Source organism: Haematobia irritans, chromosome 3, assembly GCF_050003625.1.
Source record: "Haematobia irritans isolate KBUSLIRL chromosome 3, ASM5000362v1, whole genome shotgun sequence".
Taxonomy (NCBI): domain Eukaryota; kingdom Metazoa; phylum Arthropoda; class Insecta; order Diptera; family Muscidae; genus Haematobia; species Haematobia irritans.
Genome location: NC_134399.1, coordinates 80,712,676 through 80,739,592, shown reverse-complemented (window position 1 = coordinate 80,739,592; position 26,917 = coordinate 80,712,676). Strand labels below are relative to the sequence as shown.

At 28.6% G+C, this 26,917-nt stretch overlaps 1 protein-coding gene across 6 annotated transcripts in view; it reads right to left on the bottom strand.

Annotated features, from left to right (window-relative positions):
- Positions 1-26,917, bottom strand: part of Mnt — a 196,556-nt gene that overhangs the window by 76,620 nt on the left and 93,019 nt on the right. The window contains exons 1-2 of one of the 6 annotated variants that reach the window (XM_075298596.1): positions 23,520-23,889; positions 18,484-18,773 (exon numbers count right to left, since the gene is read on the bottom strand). The exons of 2 other annotated variants lie outside the window; for them this stretch is intronic. The gene's annotated coding sequence lies outside the window, so the exon portion shown is untranslated. Of the gene's footprint in view, positions 1-18,483; positions 18,774-23,519; positions 23,890-26,917 lie in introns of those variants that run through there. 3 more of the 6 variants (XM_075298597.1, XM_075298602.1, XM_075298598.1) reach the window with 3 other exon arrangements.

Sequence of the window (26,917 nt, the reverse complement as noted above, 5' to 3'; positions counted from 1 at the left end):
ATTTCGTGATTGAATCAGAAAAAAATTTTTTTGTGTGCACGGTGGCTCCTATTTTCATGTAGCTCCGTTTGGCTTTAACTTCCACTTAACGGAGAGTAAATTGCAAATAGCTTCTCTCCGGTTAACGTTAACTCTAAACATTTTGGCAGTTAAGTTCCTAACTGGCATATGGACTATATAGATAATATGACAGCTATGTCCATAGTATGATTTAAAAGTTCGTTAGTTAACGGAACACTAACGAAGCTTCATGAAAATGGGAGTAAATGTGATATTGTGTAATTTTAGCACTTTTTGGCTTTGAAAAATGCACTTTTAATACATTTTTAGTACTTTTTCGTAAACATCATTTATCATCCCTGGTGTAGTCTAGGAAATAAAATATAAAACCTTTATAAAATTAAGAATATCTATCACCTTTAATGTTAAAGAGTTTTGTCACCTTACAACACATTTAATTTAATTTACTTTAATTTAATCTAATATATTTTAGTTTTAGTTTGCATATTTAATTTGATTTCCAGATACGTATAGCAAAAATAAAAATGTTTGATTTAATTTCCATTTAAGTTCTGTGCAATTGCTGTCCAATTAATGTAAAAAATTGCTAAATATCCATATTTAAAACAATTTATTGATATTTTATCGATAGAATTTGTAGAATAAAAACTCAATTTGTTTGGCATATGAAATTTCTATTAATAATACTATTGCTTCGCTAGATTAAAACATTGGTGTTTTTTTGATATCTCATTTTGAGGCATAAATTCACAATTATTTTTAAGATTTCCATCAATATAGATTACAGCAAACAATTTAAACAATTATCAGCCACAGTTTACACATAAATAAGATTTGTATATGAGCCACTTATCTACTGCCCAACGAATGCTGTATGCTATGCTTAAGGAATAAATGCAGAAAAGTTGATCAAAATTCGTTGCCTTCAATTATGAACATTTCAAGTGGTATTTTCACGTAATCTACTTAATAATCCAACAGATGATTATTTTCTTTCCTTTCCGTAAGTTCATAGAAAAGTAGCCTCTTTTTAAAAACTCATTAAATCTGGGCGTATATATTTTTGGAAACCACTTAAATATTGTTGAGGAAATTTTGAGAGGAAATGTCATCAACACGTAACCCGAAACAAACAACAAAACATGATCTAAACAAATAACAATAATTAAAAATTAATTATGAATGGCTTTTGATGATGGTGGTGTTAGATGTGAGACACAAAAATGGTGAAGGTGGTGGTGGAGGAGTCAAAATTTAATTTGTTTGTCGTTTGGTTTTTGGTCGATTCCATACCAAACTTATGGTATATATCGTACTACTTCTCCTATTAACTTAGGGTTCGGTTTTTAAGGTGAGGTTTTTCTGTTTGGAGCGATTACGAAACAGCTCATGCTATGGGATGAGTTTTTTGTTTCATCTAAAAAAAATTTTCATTGTCTATGCTTGTCCGAAACCATAGACGGACAGTGAAACCTCAAAAATGGTTGCTTGAATTTTTTACTCATTTTGAGAAATATCCATTTTTGAGAGGTATCCAAGTTTGAGAGGTTTCACTGTAGTATGGTTTTTTCTAAAGTTAATTCTATTATTTAGGATATATCATAAAGCAAATATTTTTTGACCCACAAATAAACAACAACAACAAAATTAGATCATCTGGCTAAACCTCTAGGTGTTGTATGTAATTTTGTTTTTGTTTTTTTTTTACATTTCCGTTGTATAGGGGAAATGGATATTAAATGAATGGTAATTATGACAGTTTTACCACAAACTAACATTAACCATTCTAATTCACAATGTCATTTTATGGAAATATTTTTTGAACAAAAAGTGTTTGGGTGATAAGTCTTCCATGCTAATGACTTATTCAAATTATTCGAATTTTATGGCCAAAACAAAACACATAATAAAACAATAAATAAGCTTATGGAGCATTAATTGATAACACCAAAATGTTAAACGATGTGTAAATATTAAATGGACTTAAACTGACAATCATTCAAATAATTTTGGAATTATGGTCCTTCGAGCTCAATATATTGAGATAAATGACAATATTTTATGTCCTTATCATTACTATTCTGGCAATTTTTTAATTAAAAAAACCAGACTATCAGGTCTCCAAACATCAAGCGACTGAGTTTTCATATTGTGGAAATTTTATTGAAATCTTGTCTCCATACCATTCAATTTAAATGAACAATATCAGTCATCTCAATTTATAGATAGTCGAAATATACGGAATAGAACCATGTATCCTATCGCAGACACTGACAAAATAAATAATATTCATCGGATATGCGACCTTATATTTTTAGGCAATAATGTCACATATTTGAAGGAAATTTTAATATAAATAAACTTTACGATTGTTTCTTATAATTTTATAACCATATTTGTATCGTTTCTTCTATATTACGTACAAATTTATTTATATTTGAGAGAAATTATTTAATTGAAAGAAGTTTTAATTCAATGAAATTTTCTTTAACAATTTCCATTACTTAGGAATTTTTCTATAGAAATTATATTTCTTACACAATTTTTTTTTTCTAAGAAAAAAATTAGAAATTGGATCACTTACGAAATTAATTGATCCAATTAATTTTTTAATTGAAATGTCGTCAATCACGAAAACGAAAGTATCAATCACAGTTTTAATTGGACGTTAAAAAAAAACTTGATTAAACAAATTAATTGATTTCATTGGCAAATTTCAATTAATTTTTTAATTGATTCAATTAGGAATTTAATTGATGTTGATTGCAAAACTCAATTAATTTATTCACTAAAACTTAACTATTTCAATTACATTCTTAACTGAATTAGTGTTTTTAGTCTGATTAAAAAAATTGATTTCTGAAATAAATTTTTAGTTAAAAATTAAAAAATTTTCCATCCCTTTTTTTAATTAACTTAGGGCGTTTTCGTTTCGCAAAAAATATGTTGCCATGGTGTTACACTACTTTTTCCCTCATTGTATTTTCGCCCAAATGGTAGTGTCATTCCAAAGTTATTATTAATTCATAACATTTTGAGGGACACAGGAACCAAAATTTATGACAGTGTCCTTCATATGTGGCAATCAATTTCGAGAATGTTGCACCTTTTTTCCCAATCGAAATCGCCATTAGTCTTCCGAGTTTGATTAAAGAGTTTAATTTTTTGATTAAAAATTTTAAATTTTCATCCATCTTGATTAAAAAGTTATCAATCAAGTAATCAATTAATTTATTAATTGAAAAAAAATCAGCTTCAATCAACTTTTTAATTGGAAATATTTTGGTGATATTTTTTCTATGTAGGAAAGTTTCTATAAAAATTAAATTTCTTAGGAAATTTTCTAAAAATTGAAGTTCTTAGGAGATGTTCTATAAAAAATCAATTTCTTAGAAATTCTCTATAAAAAATTTCTTTTCTTAGGAAATTTTCTACAAAAAATTCCATTTTAATGAAAGTTTCTATAAAAATTCAATTTCAATGAAATTTCCTTAAAAATTCCATTTTCTAGAAAAATTCCATTTCAATGAAAAATAAGAATGAAAAAAAAATCCATTTCAATGAAATTTTTTTATCAATGAAATTTTTTATAAAAATTCCATTTCAATGAAATTTTCTATAAAAATTCCATTTCAATGAAATTTTCTATAAAAATTTCTTTTCAATTAAAAATTGAATTTCTTAGGAAATGTTATAAAAAAAATCAATTTCTTAGAAATTCTCTATAAAAAATTTCTTTTCTTAGGAAATTTTCTAAAAAATTTCCATTTTAATGAAAGTTTCTATAAAAATTCAATTCCAATGAAATTTCCTTAAAAATTCCATTTTCTATAAAAACTCAATTTCAATGAAAAATAAAAATGAAAAAATTCCATTTCAATGGAATTTTTTTATCGATGAAATTTTCTATAAAAATTCCATTTCAATGAAATTTTTTTTATCAATGAAATTTTCTATAAAAATTCCATTTCAATGAAATTTTCTATAAAAATTCCATTTCAATGAAATTTTCTATAAAAATTTCTTTTCAATTCATTTTTTATAAAACTATTTATCAATCAAATTTTCTATAAAAAAAACTATTTATCAATGAAATTTCATAAATTAAATAAATAAAATAAAAATTTTTATTTCTTAGGAATTTTTTTTATAAAAATTGCATTTGCTAGGAAATTTTCTTTAAAAATTCCTTTTCAATGAAATTTAGTATAAAAATTATTTATCAATGAAATTTTCTATAAAAATTCCATCTAAATGAAATGCAATTTTTTGTAAAATTATTTATCAATAAAATTTTCTATAAAAATTCAAATTTTTAAGAATTTTTCTAAAAAAAACATCATTCCAATGAAATTTTTTATAAAAATTGCATTTCTTAGGCAATTTTCTATAAAACTTCTTCAGCAATTCAATTTTCAAGAAAAAAATCCATTACAATGAAATTTTCTGCAAAAATCTACTATTATTAGGACCTGTTCAATATAAATTCAATTTCTTAAGAAATTTTCTAAAAAGAAAAAAAAATTTATCTTAGGGAATTTTCTATAAAATTCAATTTCTTAAAACATTTTCAATAAGAATTTCTTATATTAGGAAATTTTCTATAATATTAGGATATTTTTTATAAAAATTCCATTTCTTAGGAATTAAAAAAAAAAAATCCATTTCAAAGAAATTTTCCATAAAAATTCCTTATTCATGAAATTTTCTGTAAAAATTCTATTTATTAGGAAATATTATATAAAACTTCCATTTCTTAGGAAATTTTCTAAAAAAATATCTTTTCTTAGGAAATTTTCCATAAAAATTTCATTTCTTAGAAAATTTCCTATAAAAATTACATTTCTTAGAAAATTTTCTATAACAATTTCATTCCATTTCAATGAAATATTTTTAAAAATCAATTTCAATGAAATTTTCTATAATCGATGATTTTGTTAGAGAAAATTAACTACTCTCTCATATCAATGAGGACGACACCACAAGTAGTGCCAAACAATGTTGGACACCACTTATTGAGCACTTTTATAAGATTGAAATACCCAGTAGTAAAAAGTACCCAGTAAAAACTTGCAAGAGAGTACGAATGGATATTACTTTCTTTGCTAAAATTATCAGAAATTTGCGCGAACATCATTCAGTATCAATTTACCATGAACTAATTTTCAGCTATATACGTATTTATACTACAATTCTAATTGACATTGTGAAACTTATATAACATATAGAATTCTCTCCTTCTTCCATAAAATAATATGCACAAAAGAACCGAGCTACCTTTATAAAAGGATAACCTTCTCTAGATCAAGGAGAGGCAGAAATATAAATCAACAATTTCACAGGAGTCAAATATCGGAAAGACAATTCTATGTTAGAGCTATCCGTCTCTGGAATCAATTACCAAACGATACTCAAACTATCGCCAACACAGCTAAATTTAAAACTTGTTTAAAAAACTTCTTACAAAACTCTTCGTAGATTTAAATACTTATTGTTGAAATTATACTATTGTTAAAAACTATAAAATATTTTTATGTTTAAATTAAAATTAGTATTGAATAAGTTAAATATACTAACTATTAATACACATAACGCACATTATCCTAGTACTACGTTAATAAGATATTAGTCTTGCTGTATTAGGAATGAACTAAATAAATAAAATAAATAAAAATATTGTACAATTGATTTCTTTATAATTAAAAAAAAACAGCTGGTAATTATATGCTGCCCATTCTAAGATTTCACTGGGAAAAAATCTCCAGTAATAACGTAAAACTTCTCTATTTCTCAAATGTCAATTTTATACTCTCTCTGGCTCCTTTTTTGGCTAACTGGCGATAATTATCAAAAATTATCGCATTTTGTGACAAAAAGGTCTTGGTAAATTTTGTGTATTAATTTGTTGTAACTCTATTTAATTATGATAAGTCCTTTCCACCCTTTCAATATCCCATAATTTTTAAAAACCCCCTTTACATATCTTTAAATGTCCATGGCCAACAATGAATGAAATCCCTAAAGGAGTTTTGTAAAACGAAAAAAATAATAATCAAGAACGAAATACATAATACAGTCCCACGATAGCCTTGCAATAAATGTTCTTTCCTTTTAACAACGACAAATGGCATTATCACAAAACATTGACGCATACAATCGTCGGAAACGTGACTTTTTCAATGAAACGACCAACCATTCATTTCATTAACACGATTTCTGGTTCTCCTTTTAGATCAATTGCTTGGTTAGTTGGTTGGCTTCCTATTTGTTTTTTTTTTTTTTTTTGGCGTTTAGAGTATGGTTGAAACTTTTCAATAACCTTTGTTGGTTTATAGCTAGCCTTCACATAACGGAAAGACCTTTTTCAAAATGAAGAGAACCAATAACAACAACAGAAGAAAGGAGTCCAATCAAATTGAGAGGGAGAGAAACTCATAGTGACACCATTACAGGGCTGCCAATTTTGCCGATTTATCGGCATTTTGACGATTTTTTACTCACAAAATAGACAACTCCGATTTTTTTCCGATTTTAACGATATTAGACACATAGTTTATGGAGTTTAAGTTTTTTACATTTTGAAGAAATTTTTGAAAATATTAAAATAAATTTGAAAAATGTTGGGAAAAAATTCGGAAACAGAACGTGGAGTACTTTGGCTTTTCGAGTTTTGTCAAAATTCGTAATCATGATTCTTCCAAACTCCACAGCAAACGTAGACATTTTTAAGCAAAAAACTAAAATTAGATGATAGCTGGAGAATAATTCATTGGATGGAATATTCTGTTTAAAAAACAACCTAAAATGAAATAACTCAAATTGTTTTAATACCAAAATTGATAATGATTTACACAGAATGTGCAATAGAAACTTTTACTTATTATTATTATTATGATAAAATTCTAGTACGGTATAAAAAATAACCACCATAAAAAATCACCTATTTTGGAAAACATGGGACTTTTTCTTTAGATTCAAAATATATAATTAAAAATGTTACTCAATTAATAACAATATTTTTTTTTATACAAAAATTACGAAATATTTTTGTTTAACAAAAAATGATTTTTATGGTAATGTTATTTGTATACAAAACTGATTTCTTTATTTACTTTGTTTTTAGTTTACCCAAAAAATACGTTTAATTATTTTAATATAATTTATATTGCTGATTTTTTTGACGATTTTTAAAATGCAAGTGCCGTTTATGACGATTTTTATCGAAAAAAGTGACGATTTTTCTTGAAATTTTATTGGCAGCCCTGCACCATTATTTGTCAATGCTAGGAATGTAAACTAAAGAGCGAAAGAGAGGTTAAAGTTTTTAGCTTTGTAAAGTATATGATGGAAAAAGCAAGTGACAAAAGAGAATCAACAAGAAAAACAAGCAAGGACATGAAAACAAGGAATGTGGTTGAATACCACACCGTCATCACAAAATCATCAATGCGTTCATTTCTATCATTGAAATGAATCCAAATTGATGGCATAAATACGGGAGGGGGTGGGAGGTTAACCATGGGATATTTGCATTACCGCCTTTATTTAATTAAATCGAAATACATAATTGTATTAAATTATATAATGGATCCAATATCATTAATATATGCAAACATATACAGAAAAACAGCCTATCGCTAAAATTTATTAAATTAAAAATAGCACAAAATAAAATATATTTTGCTTAAGTTTATTTTTTAAGAAATTTTCTCCAGTTCAATGGAAATTTCTTCATTACAAGTTAAAAAATATTTAAAAATTTTATTTCTATAGAAAATTTTATCAAAATTTTATTTCTATAGAAAAGTTTTTCAAAAATTTATTTCTATAGAAAATTTTATCAAAATTTTATTTCTATAACAAATTTTGTCAAAATTTTATTTCTACAGAAAATTTTGTTAAAATTTTATTTCTATAGAAATTTTTTCAAAAATTCTATTTCCATAGAAAATTTTGTCAAAATTTTATTTCTATAGAAAATGTTGTCAAAATTTTATTTCGATAGAAAATTTTGTCAACATGGTATTTCTATAAAAAATTTTGTCAAAATTTTATTTATTTATTTGGATTGTTGACCTGTGTTTAACTATATTTTTGGTTTTAGTCCAGCTGGAGGTCATTAATGAAAAAACTCTAGATGTTTTTTATTCGAATTTTACTTTATTGAAGCCAATATTTCGATTTGACATCGTCAATCTTCATCAGGGCCAGGTAATTAAATAAAACCAGAGTGAAATTGCACTTTACTGTTTTATGACACCTTACCTTACTTTATTTCTATAGAAAATGTTGTCAAAATTTTATTTCTATAGAAAATTTTGTCAAAATTTTATTTCTATAGAAAATTTTGTCAAAATTTTATTTCTATAGAAAATTTTGTCAAAATTTTATTTCTATAACAAATTTTGTCAAAATTTCATTTCTACAGAAATGCTTGTAAAAATTTTATTTCTATAGAAAATGTTGTCAAAATTTTATTTCTATAGAAACTTTTGTCTAAATTTTATTTCTAAAAAAAATTTTGTTCAAAATTTTATTTCTGTAGAAAATTTAGTCAATATTTTATTTCTATAGAATATTTTTTAAAAATTTTATTTCTATAGTAAATTTTGTCAAAATTTTATTTCTATAGAAAATTTTGTCAAAATTTTATTTATATAGAAATTTTTTCTCAAAATTTTATTTCTATAGAAAATTTTGTCAAAACTTTATTTCTATAGAAAATTTTGTCTAAATTTTATTTCTAAAGAAAATTTTGTTCAAAATTTTATTCCTATAGAAAATTTTATCAATATTTTATTTCTATAGAAAATGTTGTCAAAAACTTTATTTCTAGAATTCTACCAACCGTGGTTAAAATTCTTAAAAATAGTAAAAATGAACTACGACGTGGTCGATATGGTCTTGATTTGGCGCCCAAGATTCTGTTTTTCTTTACTCAAGGTCATTTATTCTTTTATGAAAAGGACTAAATCGCATAATTGGTAGCTAAATAGCAAATAAGGTCAGGTCAGTAAATTTTAACTATTTCCAAGAGGCATGATATAGATTTCAAAAAATGCTATAAATTTCCACGAATTAGTTCATTTTTCCCAGTTTACCTTTTTTTGTTACTATGTAATAGGGCGGGGACAGTGGCAGTCGTGGACTAAAACCCCCGAATATATTAAAAGCATACGAAATTAAGAAAGAGAAGCTCCCAAAGCATACACTGAAAAATCCTCCTCCCTCCAGACCAAGTGACAAGAGGATTGATTTGTGGCAAAAAAAAGGACAAAACACACTAAGCTAACAGAGAGCTCTGTAGCTCGTGTATTCTTGTGTGTGTGTGTGTGTGCTGAAGGACTTACTCACACGGTGATACCCTTAACACACATTACAACAAAAAGCAAATACTATTTTATAGGATTTATGGTTATTACCACAAACAAATGTCAAGGGAATCCATGATAAAACGAAACAAACTAGAAGTGTAACTTGAAATAAATGTGAAATCCAAAGATCAAATAACTATACCCATGTATCGACAAGGTTTTGTATTACTTGACTGAACAGGAATCCAAAATAATCAAAAAACAAAAAAAATACAAAAAACATACGATATAATTAAGTAATGTGATACAATATTATACATGTATGGGGTATTCCATGATAAATGGAAAGCTTGACCAAACACTCCCTTCAAAAAAATATGTCTAGGCATTGGAATTGACTTCAAAAATAGTCCTAATGTAGTCCATAAAATATATTGAAATAAACATAAACTTAGCGATAGGCAAAACCATTTGGCATAAAGCTTTTGGAAAACCAGTATATAAAACCCAACTATATGGCGGCTATGTATGGTTACGAATCGATATGAATCAATTTTTGATTGGTAGTTAGAATTCATACCACGAATTTAAACATGACAAAATTTTCTATAGAAGTAAAGTTTTCAGAAAATTTTCTAAACAAATAACATTTTGTCAAAATGTTCTATAGAAATAAAATTTCGACAAAATTTTCTACAGAAATAAAATTTTGACAAAATTTTCTATGGAAATAAAATTTTAACAAAATGTTTTTATAGAAATAAAATTTTGACAAAATTTTCTATAGAAATAAAATTTTGACAAAATTTTCTACAGAAAAAAAATTTCACAAAATTTTCAATAGAAATAAAATTTTGACAAAATTTTCAATAGAAATAAAAATTTGACACAATAAAATTTTGTTAAAATGTTCTATAGACATAAAATTTTGACAAAATGTTCTATACAAATAACATTTTCAGAAAATTTTCTATAGGAATAAAATTGTGACAAAATTTTCTATAGAAATAAACTTTTGACAACATTTTCTATAGAAATAAAATTTTGACAAAATTTTCTATAGAAATAAAATCTTGATAACATTTTCTATAGAAATAAAATTTTAAGAAAATTGCCTATAGAAATAAAATTTTAAGAAAATTGTCTATAGAAATAATGCCAAAATTTTCTACAGATATACAATTTTGTCAAATTTTTCTATAGAAATAAAATCTTGAGAAAATTTTCTATAAAAACAAAATTTTGATAAAAATTTTGTATAGAAATAAAATTTTGACAAAATTTTCGATAGAAATAAAATTCTATAGAATAAAATTTTAACAAAATTTTTAATACAAATAACATTTTGAGAAAATTTTCTATAAAAATAAAATTTTGATGAAATTTTCTATAAAAAAAAATTTGATAAAATTTTCTATAGAAATAAAATTTTGACAACAGTTTCTATAGAAATAAAATTTTGACAAAATGTTCTACAAAAATAAAATTTTGACAAAATTTTCTATAGAAATAAAATTTTGACAAAATTTTCTATAGAAATAATATTTTGACAAAATTTTCAATAGAAATAAAATGTTGTCAAAATGTTCTATAGAAATGACATTTTGACAAAACTTTCTATACAAATAACATTTTGAGAACATTTTCTATGGGAATAAAATTTTGACAAAATTTTCTGTGGAAATAAGCTTTTGACAAAATTTTCCATAAAAATAAAATTGTGATAAAATTTTCTATAGAAATAAAATTTTGACGAAATTTTCTATAGAAATAAAAGCTTGTCAAAATTTTCTATAGAAATAAAATTTTGACAAAATTTTCTATACAAATAACATTTTGAGAAAATTTTCTATACGAATAAAATTTTGACAAAATTTTATGTGGAAGCAAACTTTTGACAAAATTTTCTATGGAAATATAATTTTAACAAAATGTTTTTATAGAAATAAATTTTTTACAAAATTGTTTATACAAATAACATTTTGAGAAAATTTTCTATAGGAATAAAATTTTGACAAAATTTTATGTGGAAACAAACTTTTGACAAAATTTTCTATGGAAATAAAATGTTAACAAAATGTTTTTATAGAAATAAAATTTTGACAAAATTTTCTATAGAAATAAAATTTTGACAAAATTTTCGATAGAAATAAAATTTTGACAAAATTTTCTATAGAAATAAAATTTTGACAAAATTGCGACAAATTTTTCTTTAGAAATAACATTCTGGCAAATTTTTCTATAGAAATAAAATGTTGATAAAATTTTCTACAGAAATAAAATTTTAAGAAAATTTTCTATATAAATAATAACTAAATTTTCTACAGATATATATTTTGACAAAATTTTCAATAGAAATAAAAATTTGACAATAAAATTTTGTCAAATTTTCTATAGAAATAAAATGTTGATAAAATTTTCTATAGAAATAAAATGTTGATAAAATTTTCTATAGAAATAAAATGTTGATAAAATTTTCTATAGAAATAAAATTTTGACAAAAATTTTTATAGAAATAAAATTTTGACATAATTTTCTATAGAACTAAAATTTTTAAGAAATATTTCTAGAGAAATAAAATTTTGACAAAATATTGTAAGGTTGGCACTAAAAGCTATACCAAAGTTTCCATCATCTCAAGACGGCGCTTCCCCGGGAATGGGCCAAAATGACACAAGGCCATTTTGTTGACCATTTGAAGGCCATAATTCGTCAATTCGAACAAATCTATACTGATTCTAAAATCTTACATAGTAGCCACCATGTACGGCCTCCTTTTTTAAATGCTTCTCCCCTTGTCGTTCGCCTAATCCCCTAATCTAGCTAGAAGAGTTTTCGTTGCATCTTTTGTTAGTGGCTAGAGTTTAATGATTCCTCTTAAGCTTTGGAATTAATTGCACAAAATGTTTTCCAGCTTGTTTTTTATACGTTTTTTATTTTTCTTATATGGAGTTGTGGCTCCACAGCAACATGATGCTCCATTAATGTTTCTTTATGAAAAATCTATGGGTGTGAATAAATTTGTAACATTTTCTTGTTGTTTGTTTGCTTTATGAATAGGATCTTTGTGAGTTTCTGATGCTGCTGCTGCTGCTTGCATCAAAACCCCTACCCTAATTGTAGTGCGGTTCCCAATAGACCCACCAGCACATAGAGTGATTGCGGTCTTATATGGGATAGATGGCCAAGTGCGTTTTCTTGCCCTCTCCACCAGGGCCCCACTCGTCAATGTTTGCAACATTGATGGTTGTGCCACATCATAATTACAAAGTTATGAAGCTGAAAATTTATGTTATTGACGATGACGACGACGACGTTGCAACGATGCCACAAAGAAATTTCCACAAGAAATCGGACAGAGGGGATTTTAAATGAGATTCTTGGTATTCTGTGATACTATTATTATGATTTCCAAGTACAAAGAGAATATGCCATGCCAACAGAGGGAATATGTTGGAGTAAACAACATAGAAAAATTTTCGTCCGTTCGTCCGCCCATCCGTCCGTCTATCCTGTATGTTTGTCTGTATTAAATTGTTCGGTTATCTAAAGACAGCCAATGGATACGCAAAAGAACAAACGAAGGAAGTATGGAAGGAAGGACAGACGAACGAATGGACGGACAAACATTAGCAGCGGGATTGGGATGGGATGGACGCATCATATAATTTTATCGTTTGTTCTTTGTATTTTGTACTGCTTTATTTGCGTCTTTACGAATAGAAGAATAAATAAAACGTCAAAGCAAGGCATTGAAACACAGAACTAGTGTTAAATGTTACTTCAATGGATTGATTGGCTGTGGATAGTTTAGAGTTTCATTGGCTGAATTGTGTTAATTTGAAACTTGCTAAGAGATTTTTTTAAAGTCATGAAATCAATACAGAACCAAAAGTGAATCTCTCCACAACCATAAAGTCAATGACAGAGGTAATAAAAAAAAAAAAAACAACGGCGAAGGTCTGCGGCTGTATACTGCATGCACATACTGAAGGGAGGATGGATGCATATGGGTATGCTAATGTTTTACAACAAGGGTGGAAGAAATAAAAGAAAAGTATTCGTAAAAAGAAACAGCAAAAAATATCCACTAAGCAAAATTTCTTCTATTTTAGTTCAAAGCTATATGGACAAAGAACTAAGAACTATCAGGGTAATGATATTCTATATATTCTGCCGATGCTATATAAAAACGAAAACTTTGTCTAATGGATTGGTAATATGAATATAATATGTCGCCAAGTTATAATATTTTAAATACTTCTGGAGGGTGGTATGAAAATTGACCCCAAAAAAAATGAGCCCCAATAGTGAGGCGATGCTCCATGAGCCTCATGAAAATGAGACACAACAAAATGTATTTGAAGCTAGCGGTATGAAAATAGGCCCCAGAAAAATGAACCTCAAAACTTAAATGAAACAGAGCCCAAAAGTGGGACGATGCTTAACAATGAATATGAGTCCCAGAAAATGAGACCCAACCAAATGTACTCGTAACTGAAGCTTGACAACCAAAACCAAATTATAACATTTTGAAAAATGGCCTCCAGGAAAATGAGCCCCAAACCAGGGCCCAAAAAGTGGGGCGATGCATCATAATGAACATGAGCCCCATGAAAATGACATATGGCAAACCCCAAATGAAACTGGGCCCCAAAGTGGGGCGAAGCTTCATAATGAATATGAGCTTATGAAAAATCCATCCAATCCAATTAAATTGACAATTGATACCAAGTTATAACATTCTAACTACATCTGGAGGTCGTTATGAAAATGAGCCCCAAAACAGGAAACAAAAGTGGGGCGATACTTCATAATGAATATGAGCCCATGAGAATGAGACCCAAATATAAGTAATTGAAGATGACGATATGAAACTTGACCCAGGAAAATGGGCCCCAAAACCCAAATGAAACAGAGGACCGACGCTCCATAATGAATATGAGCCCCAAGAAAATGATAATCAACCCATCCAATCCAACAAAATTGACAATCGATACCAAGTTATAACATTCTAACTATATCTGGAGGGTATTATCCAAACGGTCCCCAAGAAAATGAGCCCCAAACAAGACCGTGTAAAAATGAACTCTCACTATGGCAAAAATATAAAAAAATATATTAGAAAAAAAATTAAATACGTACACCATTAGCAAATCCAGAAAGTGAAAATAGGCGCCAATTGAAAATGAAAAACAATCCCAAAAATAAAATTGGGATTTATTTTTATTTGATACATTCATATAAATATATATATTCATATCAATGAGCTCCAAAACCCAAATGAGACCCAACAAAATGGAACTGAATTTTTGAAAAACGAGCCCAGTGACGGTTGCCACTCGTGCCAAACAAATTATCTATCAATATTTGAAGAAAATTTTACTAAAAAATACACCAAATTTACAAAAATTATTTCTATAGAAACATTTTTTTGCATTTTATTTCCGTAGGAAATTCTGTCAAAATTTTATTTCTATACAAAATTTTGTCAAAATTTTATTTCTATAGAAAATTTTGTCAAAATTTTATTTCTATATAAAATTTTGTTAAAACTTTATTTCTATAGAAAATTTTATCAAAATTTTATTTCTAGAGAAACTTTTGCCAATATTTAATTTTTATAGAAAATTGTTTACAAAATTTTATTTCTATAGAAAATTTTGTCAAAATTTTATTTCTATAGAAAATTTTGTCAAAATTTTATTTTATAGAAATTTTTTTAAAAATTTTATTTCTATAGAAATTTTTGTCAAAATTTTATTTCTATAGCAAATTTTGTCAAAATTTTATTTCTATAGAAAATTTAGTCAAAATTCTATTTCTATAGAAAATTTTGTCTAATTTAGTTCTATAGAAAATTTTGACAAAATTGTATTTCTCTAGAAAATGTTGTCAAAATTTTATTTCTATAGAAAATTTTGTCAAAATTTTATTTATATAGAAATTTTGTCAACATTTTTTTCTATAGAAAATTTGTTCAAAATTTTTTTCTATAGAAAATTTTGTTAAAAGTTTTTTTTTCTATAGATAATTTTGTCAAAATTTTATTTCTATAGAAAATTTTGTCAAAATTTTATTTTTATAAAAAATTTTGTCAAAATTGTATTTCTATAGAAAATTTTTCACAAAATTTTATTTCTATAGAAAATTTTGTTAAAATTTTATTTCTAGAAAATTTTGTAAAGATTTTATTTCTATAGAAAATTTTTCTCAAAATTAGTTTTATAGAACATTTGCTGAAAATTTTATTTCTATAGAATTTTTTCCCAAGATTTTCTATGGAAATAAAATTTTGACAAAATTTGATTTCTATAGAAAATTTTGTCAAAATTCTATTTCTATAGAAAATGTTATTTCTATAGAAAATTTTGTCTAATTTAGTTCTATAGAACATTTGGTCAAAATTTTATTTCGTTAGAAAATTTTGTCAAAATTTTAGTTGTATAGAAAATGATGTCAAAATTTTATTTCTATAGAAAATTTTGTCAAAATTTTATTTATATAGAAAATTTTGTCAACATGTTTTTCTATAGAAAATTTGTTCAAAAATTTTTTTCTATAGAAAATTATGTTAAAAGTTTTTTTCTATAGAAAATTATGTTAAAAGTTTTTTTTCTATAGAAAATTTTGTCAAAAGTTTTTTCTATAGAAAATTTTGTCAACATTTTTTTTTTCTATAGAAAATTTTGTCAAAAGTTTTTTTCTATAGAAAATTTTGTCAAAATTTTATTTCTATAGAAAATGTTGTCAAAATTTTATTTTCTATAGAAAATATTGTCAAAATTTTGTGTGGAATAAATCCCAAAAAAGACAACAAAATAAGGTCCCAAAAATGGGATCTTATTTCACACAAATTGTGAAATAAAGCCCCCAAAATATAAAAGGAAAACCTCCGAATTTGTGGTAATAAACAGCTTATCAACGCTCCATTGAACTTAAGACTGTCCTCATAGAATTTCGATATAAATAATTGCACTTAGTAATTATTATGAAGGGATTTATGTGTATGTGTGTTTGTGTTTAAGTGCAAATATGTACACTGACACTGTGAGTCAGGGGAAAACAATTGTAAAGAGTTGAAGGTGAGAATTGTAAATCGGCAGAGGTGGTGAGGTAGTTAAGAGTTCAAGAGAGAAAGAGAAAATGATTTTGAGAGAGAGAGACTGTTAGGGCAGAGACTTAAAATTACTACACGTGAATGGTACATGTGTATATAATGTGATGGGCATAAAAGATGTCAGATTTGATGTTTTATCATAGCTTTTTAAATATTTTATTTTTTTATTTTTAATGCATACAATCGGAAATTAGATAGAAATATTTGACAATTTTATTTTATATGTGTAAATATAACTATAGCGATAGACAAAACATTTTTTCCGCAACGACAAATACAATAAGCTTGTCGGCAAAATATTCCTCGTTTTCTTGTTTTGTTTCTGAGTGTTTTTGATGTCGATACACAAAAAAAATGTCACCTTATTTTCAATCAAAATTTTAATTGAATTTATAAAATTAATCAATTAATTAATTGATTCAACAATTTCTTTAATCAAAACAAAGATCTATTACAAAAGTATCAATTAATTGTTTAATTGAGCCAATGATTTTTTTCCAATTACTTTGGTGATTGATACTATCATTTCCATGATTGAAGACAATTCAATTAAAAATTAATTGAATCAATTAATTTCGTGATTGAATCCAAAAAATATTTTCTTCTTTGTACAGAATGATTTTTTTTATATTCAACATTGGAGTTGAATAAAAACGTGTAATAATAACAATAAATTTCATTAGAAAAGAATTTGTGTAATCTGAAACTAATTATGAGATCAGAGCTCAAACCTTTTCCAATGAACTTAGTCTGTATACTGCAAGCGGCTCAGTGTTGTTGGCACAGTGGACCCCGTTGTTAAATTTTGTTTTCAAACTTACGTTTTTCACAAATTCTTCTTTTGCGAAATATGTTCTATTATCAAATGTAAAATTTGCAAAACCCAAAGTACGATACTTTCACAGAAAAATTGTGAGGCATGATAAGTTTTCTGCCAGCAATAGCTGTCTGTAAAAATTCAAATTTGGGGGCGGAATAATTCGCGAAGAACAATTATCAAGTCATCTTTAAACTATTGAGAAGCATTTATTCGTGAAATACTGGCCGAAAGAGTATGCCAAAATGTAGATGGACCATTTGAGGCGGAGTTGAGGTCTACTGATGATTGACCCTATTATCGATTCTAATAAATAATGCAAGCATTTTACTAAACTTGGTGTTCTATTTACCTTTTTTGTTTTTTGGAAAAAATTGTTTATAGCTCTTAAAAAATCACCCTTTATTAATAGTTTTTTCTTTATATTGGGCACAAACTATAGGCAAATGCCCTTATAGTGTCAGATTTTAACAAATCAATTTTATATCCCTTATATATTAGACGGACTTATACTATTTTCGTCCAATGTAATTCTCTATGACACGTCCCAAATGTTTAGAATAGCATTGGGCTTGGAGATTATCATTGGATTGGATTTAGATATAGCTCCCCTATATACACACATCAGTTGATTTCAATAGGATCAGTTAACACTAAATTTATTAACTATTCTTAATACAAATTCAACAAATTTAATTATTCCCTTATTTTTTACTGACATCTGGCATCCATATTAGTGAGAGCCGGGCTGGTTAAGAAAAAGGCAAACGTAAACCTCACACACCACCACCCCCAAATATAAACACAAACAAGAAATTAATCACAGCTCATATTCACTTGTGAAGTTGGTTCTGTGTTTCAACGTCATCAACTATGGTTTGTTGTATACAGTATGTAGGTTTGCATGAGCCAGAGTAAGTGTGCATGAGAAGTATGTCCAATAAGAAACATACACACACATAGTTTAAAGGACATAAAAGGACAAACACAGTAAAAGAAAATAAAAAGAAAAAAAACAAATCTGATTGAAAACAAAGAAAGCAAATGAGAAAATACGAGAGAGAAAACAAACTCCAAGAGCTATAAACTAGACAGAATATTGAGATAAGAGAGTATTGCAAAAAAAAAAATAAAAACTTAATGAAAACACAAAAAGGAAGTTACAGTGGCATACAAAAAGACAGAAAGAGAGAGAGAGGCGTAATAATTACCTGTTTTAGACAAAAACAAGAAACGGTTAGAAGATTATGTGATGTTCGTGTACTTCTTTGATACTGGTGGTGTTGCTTTGATGATGGTGGTAGGCTAGTGTTGTTGTTGTTGTTATTCAGTGTTTGTATGAATGAAGTGAATTCCTTGTTGTTTTTGTTTATTCGTTTGATTTTTGTTTTATTTAAAAAAATATATATATTCATATATATTTTTATTTGATTGATTCAGAAAAGAGAATATTTTTTTTCTTATTGTTGTTAAAAATAAATCACACTGTTTTCTATTAGCACTAGGGGAAATGATTAATATTATAAAAAACGATATATAGCAAATGTATTGAATATACATATATATGTAATTAAGTATGCGTATATGTGCCTTGTTTTACTATATATTTTTTTATTTTCATCGGAAAATATTTTCAATTAAAGCACTCTTTCCACACACAGGAACCCAGGAGATACACACAAATATCGACAATATACGGGTGTTCTTTTACACAAAACTTTTTTTTTTGGTTTAAAATAAATATCGATGGTTTTCTATATATACACTTTGCCAATAATAATCTTTCCGGATTTCAGGATTTATTCCTATTGGAGATTTTCTTTATTTTGTTGATACCAACATATGTACACATCATCACCTCTTTTCAACCGTCCAACAACTAGAAAAACGACACGATTCTACGATGACTATTCCGTTCTTGTTGTGTACTTTTCCAAACGTGTAAGGGGCCTGAAATTTAAACCGAAACTAAAAATGAGATTGACGCAACTTTATTCCTTTCTTCTTCTACTACTTTCGGCTCTTTAACTCTGACTGCTGTTTACTTCATCTATCTTTGCACGCACTAGAGAAGAAATACAAACATACAAATAAACACACACACACACACGCACTCACACAGAGCAGACAAGTAAGCGCAGCAGCCACTGGCTGACAACAAACAAGACTGCAAAACACGACGTCGATACTTCGTTGTGAACAACGTTGCCATTGCCATCATTGCTTGGTTATGGGGAGCTCACATTCAAAAACACTCTTATGCACAAACATACATGGAGTAAATGATGATGACCGTACTATGCACAGTGTTCTAGAATTCTAATGTACCGAAAGAAACATTAGAGTGTTTATTCGTTGGACCATACAAAAGCAAGAATTTCGTTGTGTTGCCAGATCGAGGAACTGTACGTTTACATTACACTGAAAAATAATCAGTATGGGCCTTAAATTAAGGTGGGAATCTTTTACGGTCAACTCAAAAAAAAAAAAAAAAGTGAACCCATGTAATGTTTTTAAATTTCTAAATAAAGCCCAAGCATATTTTTTTATTGGAGTTAGATTTTTTAAAAGCCAGAGATGGTCTGTCGTAAACTATAAAGTATTTGACATAGATTTACGACATATTTTACCATACTTTAAAACCTTCGTAAAATGTTTAGTTTTTGACAATATAAGAATTTATACAGTATAAAGTTTTTTAGAACCATCTATCTCTCTTACTTACTGTCTTAATTTTTTTTATTTTTTTGTATTTTCGAATGTCTTTTGTTTATAACAAATAGTAAGAAAATGCTAATATCGGCCGTATATGCGAAACGCGTTGCTTTCAGACGATTTACCTAAAAAATAGTGCTCGGACCATCTCTGGTAACAACGTCTTTACCGCCATACAAAAGATGTTATTTTTGAAATTTTTAACTAAGAAAACCATGATACAAATAAGATAAAGCTTTTTGCCAAATTCAAGAAAATTTATTATTGACTTTCTAAAAAGATGATCTTTTGAAAATGAAAGTCCAGGGAAACGTAATAAAGAGTACACCCAGAGAAGGAATATGATCACCACAAACATGTTTTAAGAGCAAAATGTTATTTTTGGGTGGTGACCATGTAACATGGTTTTCGCAACCATGTTATTTTCTCGGAAATCATGTATCTGATTTCGGCAAGCAGGTTATATTTGACGACAAAATAACATTTTAGTGACAAACATGTTACATGGTCACCATACAAAAATAACATTTTGCTCTTGAAACATGTTTGAGGTGATCATATTCCTTCTCTGCGTGTAACTTTGTATAGTTTGGGGTTGGCTGTTGCCACAAAATGTGTAGAATTTCGTTTATACATGGCTATATTAATTTCAATAAATTAGTCAAATGTTTCAATGATGCCACCATATTTATTACAACATGGTAAATTATGGCACTGCTTTTTTAACTTAGTTGATGATGCAAAACCCCATGTGCAACGTTGGCGTTGAAAACAAAATCAACCAACAACAAAATCGATGTAATAATTCGTTACTCTCTTTGTACCACAATAACTGACTCTGTAAGACATGAAATCGAATAACCACCAAACGAAGGAAAACATTTTGGAAGAAACAAAAACAATATAACAACTCACATTACACACCAACAATATTCACATGCATATCTACAAATTTTTGTGGAGTCGATCACATGAATCGGGAAGGGCAGACACACAGACCAAAAGAGTAAAACAAAATTGTTTTTTAGCACAATTCTCCACATTATTACTATGACACAATATGAAGTGAGGAAAAACAGTTTTAATCAAGAGAGAGAGAGAGCACGAGAAAGAGAGTTATTACATCAAAGAGTATAAGCTCTTTAACCCCAATAATATTGATAAGACGACCAAACGGGTGTTCATGCAACATGCGCATTAGGGCGCGGACCTCATTCACGAAAACGAAAACAAACAAAATGCATGCGACACAACGCGAATAGCGGCTACTGGGCTCAGTGATAAACTTTGATAAAAATCCATATACACCATATTAGTTAAGGGTTGCCAAACTCTATTGTATACACTTTTTTAATTCAATGATGAAAGCAACAGGGGGCCTCTATTTGTGGGGTGTATATATACATACACTTAGCAATGTTGCAAGAATTATGAATCATGGTAGCTTTGGAAATGTGATAAAGACAATAGAAATTAAAGGAAAAAATATCTATGAGAGGTGAGGTCTATAATGGTAATTGGGCTTTAAATCCTTCAAAGCTAAAAGTTGAAAAAAAAAAATAATTGTAATGAAAATTTTTATTTTTAATTACATATTTGGAGAATATACAAAGCAATATCACGTAATCTGTCTACCGTACATTTTCTATCGGATGAAAATCACACCGCATGTCCGCTCATACTTGGAGATTAAACCCACACAAATATGATACAATATGCAATCTACTTTTATTTCATGCACTAAGAAATGGTTCTCCATATTTTTTGCAGGATTTAAATAAAACTTAAAAACTTTTATTTACATATTATTTACAAATTTATTCTTCTTTTTCTAATAGGTAGGTAACACTATAGTTGCAAAAAACATGAACATTACACACGCTTTGAGTAACCATAAAGAGGCTACAAAGAACAATAGCAAGGCAAAAAAAAGCAACAGCAGCTGTCGTTTGTATAGGTAAATTAAACAAAAGGTGTTCTTCTGGGGGTCGTGGTGGTGGGAGTGGGCGAAGAGAGCAAAACGTAATGTTCATAGCAGTGTTGCCGCTCTAGCGGTTTTTTCTTCAATATAATGGAATAATCAATTTACTGGAATTTCTAGATTTCATTTTCTACAGAGGGTCCGAAAACATGTTTTAGCCATGAAGGCCTGTACTAAGAGCGCCTTAAAGCAAAAATATTAATGTGTTTATTGTTGCTTTTCTTGAACCTTGTTAATTAGTGATTTGGATCATTCCCAAATATCGATAAGGATCGAGTAAAATTGTCATGAAATGGCTAAATGGGCTAAATCACAGACACGAATAATTAGCTTTTAAATACATTTAGCTAAAGATAGAGATGATTGAAAAGCCAACCAGAATCAAAGGCATAACCAAATTTTGGAGACTTGTGTCCGCGAGAGATATGGTGCAATGTTTCGCAGGCCCACCTTGCATACACAGGCTTTAGCAGGAAAGTCTTCTGTTTGAATGCTACATTTGTTCTATTGCAAGGCTTTGAAAAAGGCTACACATAGATATGGAAAAGCGAGAAATTGTTCCGGTGCAACTAGAGTTGCTCAAATATTTAAAACTATTGGCAGCATTGTTTGCATGACTTAGGAAACCACATCAAAAGAAGAGCAAACATGTTTTAAAATTGTAAACAAAATGCTCCAATGCTTTGGGTTTGGTTGGTTCAAAGTTTCAAACAATAGGGTGTGAGCAAACATCAACAACAACAAACTTACTCTCGCTCTCTCCCTCTCTGGTTTTCTCTTTGCAATCGTGAAACTTATATGGTGAAAAGAGTGAGAGAATGTAGCACGATTACAAAATGTGCAAGAGAGCATAGAGCCCCCAATGGCAATTGTGTGGAGACTCATGGGGCAGCAGTACACACGTTGTACTCTATTGTAAGCTTAAAAATAGAGACTTTGTTTTTTTTTTTTTTTGATATGAACAGAAGAAGAAAAAAATAATACACAACACTGAACAAAAACGTCGTCACAACACTCTATGCACAATAAATAGATGAATAAGACGTACGAAAAAAAAAGATTTGTGGAGGAGATGTTTGCTTGAATTGAACTCAACTGAACTAAATGGTAACTGAGCCGTGAGTTTGGCTCGTTGCTTGGTTTGTATGGTTCATAAGGCTGATTAACTGGATGACTAGCTGCGCTAGTAGCTTGGCGGTTTAGTTTGCTGGCTTGGATGACGGTGATGATGTATGTAAATATTGGTGATGTTGGCACTTTATACTTTTTTCAGTGTTTTTTTTTTTCTTCTCGTTTTATTCAGTCTCATATATGAGAAGCCTATAACTGTGTGCGCGAATGTGTGGGGATCTGCTGTGTATTTGTATGTCACATCGAAAAGCACAAACCAAATTTTTTTCCTTGCTTTCATTTCTTTTTCAATTTCTTTTCCGATATTCGATGGAATTGAATTTTGAAATTTAAAATTTTTTCTCTGTTGTCATTGTGAGATATCTTTCGAACAAAAAACATTTTCTTATGTAATTTTCATTTTATTTAAAATTTTCACACCTTTATTTTTCCACTTTAGATCACAAGATGCGACGACGCTTCGAAAAATTTCCGTTTTCAAAATCACAAATTTTAATCACTTTGTGTTAACTTGTTTTCTTTTTTTTTTACTTATATACTTCGTCCGTTCGGTTCGACACCAACAACAGCAGTATAAAATATAAATCCAAGGAAAGCAGCAGCGGCAACAGAAATATCAAAAAATAAAGAGTTGGATATGAAGAAACCAACAAATGTGTCTGAGTAGTGGCTGATTTTGACTTGCTTGCTGGTTTGAAGTTGGCTGGCTAGTTGATGGTGTGTTGTTACCGTTTCTTTTTTCCCTATTCTCACGTGATGCAAACTGTGCAGCGTCAAAAACGCAACTGAATATGAAAAACCATTGAAAAATATTACAATGACACCATACATAAAGAAAGCTGCTGATATACGAAAAACAATAACAACACCCCACCACATACTAAATAATAATGAGAACAAGAGAGCAACGAACATATTACCACCAACACGCGCTCTTTTACAAGTAAACTCATTCTCAGTCATACATCACCCATACACATACTTCGTCCCCCAAACACACAAAATGTTCTGTCTGGTGTTGCTAATTTAGCGATTTTCTTTACAATCGAGGTGGAAAAATATATATGAAACGTAGCGCATGTAACACAATTGAAAATATAACATTGCAGTTAGAGTTGAACTACAAGCAAAAAACATACACAGCTCCAAAGAGACAAATTTGGTATTGATACCGGGCAAGGAAAACCAAACCAAAGATCTATTTAAAAAGAAAATACTTTTTTACGTTTAAGATTTGCGAACTTAATATTGGGAAACCAATTATAATTTAATATTTTTTCAAGTTTTCTTAAATTATTTTTGAATGTTTTTAATCGTATAGCCAATATTAAAAAAAGAACATCGAATTTAGGGGCGATTTCTTTAATACTAAAGAAATGGGCCAAATTTATTAAATCCTAGCTGACCTCAGTTCCAGAGATTTTATGTAAAGATACAAATTTTAAAGAGTTTTCCTGTAAGAATCGTTCTTACGGATACATTTATGTTAGGACGAGCTGGGCAAATATTTGACAGGATCCGTCTACAATTAATCAACGAGCAATTTTATATAAAATCATTCACCAGCTATGTTAACATAGTGAACATATCTGTTACCATAAACTTCAATAGTTTATATTGCATATGAAATATTTTGTAGAATTGCGTGTTACACTTTTGTCACTATATGCATCTATTTTTCTCCCTTTTGTGCGTTGAATAATCAGCTAATTTTTCGTTTTCTCCGTTTATAATGGTGTATTGTATCAAACTCTGAGAGGAAAATGAGCGGCATTGGCCTTAGGAACGAAATTTTGATTTGATTGGTTTTGACACATTCCCGTACAATAGCATTGTTTAGCGCATCCCACTGGGAAACTATTTAGTCTTCAACTTACAGACGAAATGAAATGCGAAATATTATTCTTACCATGTCTTCGTAAACACGAGTTTACGGTATCAAGCCTTGCTAAGTCCATGGTCTAAAGAAGTTTCCAAAATGTTCAATAGGCTAGGATAGTTTGAATGGCAGGTTTTGTTTTTTCTTTAATGTCGGTTTTCGGAAATTCACCAAGTATTTTTTGATTATAGGCAGTTCAAAATTGTAAGAATTTTGATATTGTGAGAATAACGTATATAAAAAATTGTGAAATTGAAGAAGTACACATAATTCGTGAAACGTGCGCTTTTAGTAATATTTCCATAAAGGCTAGGTTGAAGTGGCGGCCTGATCTTTTTTCAGGCTCACTTAGACTATTCAGTCCATAACATCGTAAATATATTCTCTTTTAAAATATTAGTATCGATCAATACAGGAAACATATTTTTCACCTAAACGTGGGTACTAAGTTCGAGTTTAGCCGCTAAAATCAAAAATAAATCTGCAAAAACATAATAAAATTATATAATCGCTTTGCAAACTCTATTATATCTTGATGGGGAATGCTCCAATGCAACAATTGAACATGTTTATACCCTGCTCCACACTGTGGAACAGGGTACTATAAGTTCGTGCATATGTTTGCAACACCCAGAAGGAGACGAGATAGACACATGGCGTCTTTGGCAAATATGCTCAGGGTGGGCTCTTGAGTCGATATAGCGATGTCCGTCTGTCCGTGAACACATTTTTGTAATCAAAGTCTAGGTCGCAGTTTTAGTCCAATCGACTTCAAATTTGTGTTTTGGCTCAGAATAGATCCCTATTGATTTTGGACGAAATCGGTTCAGATTTAGATATAGCTCCCATATATATATTTCGCCCGATATGGACTTATAAGGCCCCAGAAGCAAGAGTTTTACCCTAATTTGCTTAAAATTTTGCACAAGAAGAACAATTAGTACTATAGTCAAGTGTGCAAAATTTTATTGAAATCGGTTCAGATTTAGATATAGCTCCCATATATATCTTTCGCCCGATATGGACTAATACGGTCCTAGAAGCCAGAGTTTTACCCCAATTTGGTTGAAATTTTGCACAGAGAGTAGAATTAGCATTGTAGCTATGCGTGCCAAATTTGGTTGAAATCGGTTCAGATTTAGATATAGCTCCCATATATAGCTTTCGCTCGATTTACACTCATATGACCACAGAGGCCAATTTTTTGGTCCGTTTTAGTTGAAATTTTGCACAGGGAGTAGAATTAGCATTGTAGATATGCGTGCCAAATTTGGTTGATATCGGTTCAGATTTAGATATAGCTCCCATATATATGTTTTTCTGATTTCGACAAAAAGGGTCAAACATTTTCCTTGTAAAATCGCCACTGCTTTGTCGAAAAGTTGTAAAAATGACTCTAATTTTCCTAAACTTCTAATACATATATATCGAGCGATAAATCATAAATAAACTTTTTCGAAGTTTCCTTAAAATTGCTTCAGATTTAAACGTTTCCCATATTTTTTTACTAACATTGTGTTCCACCCTAGTGCATTAGCCGACTTAAATTTTGAGTCTATAGATTTTGTAGAAGTCTATCAAATTCTTCCAGATCGAGTGATATTTAAATGTATATATTTGGGACAAACCTTTATATATGGTATCGAAAATTTAGATCTACAAAGTGGTGCAGGGTATAATATAGTCGGGCCCTCCCGACTTTAGACTTTCCTTACTTGTTTTTTATCTGTGAAATGAATTATTAAAGAAAAGTAACCGTGAAAAAATGGAAAATTTAGCGAGATAATGCCAACTTAATACTGGCCTTAATTGCTATTCATTACTTCAGATTGTACCAAAAAGGCATGTAGTACCATTGTACTTTCGTATACATTTTCGACTAATTGTACAAACTTTTGAACAACTGCTTTGTGACCGTTCGTTGGTTTATTCATCTATT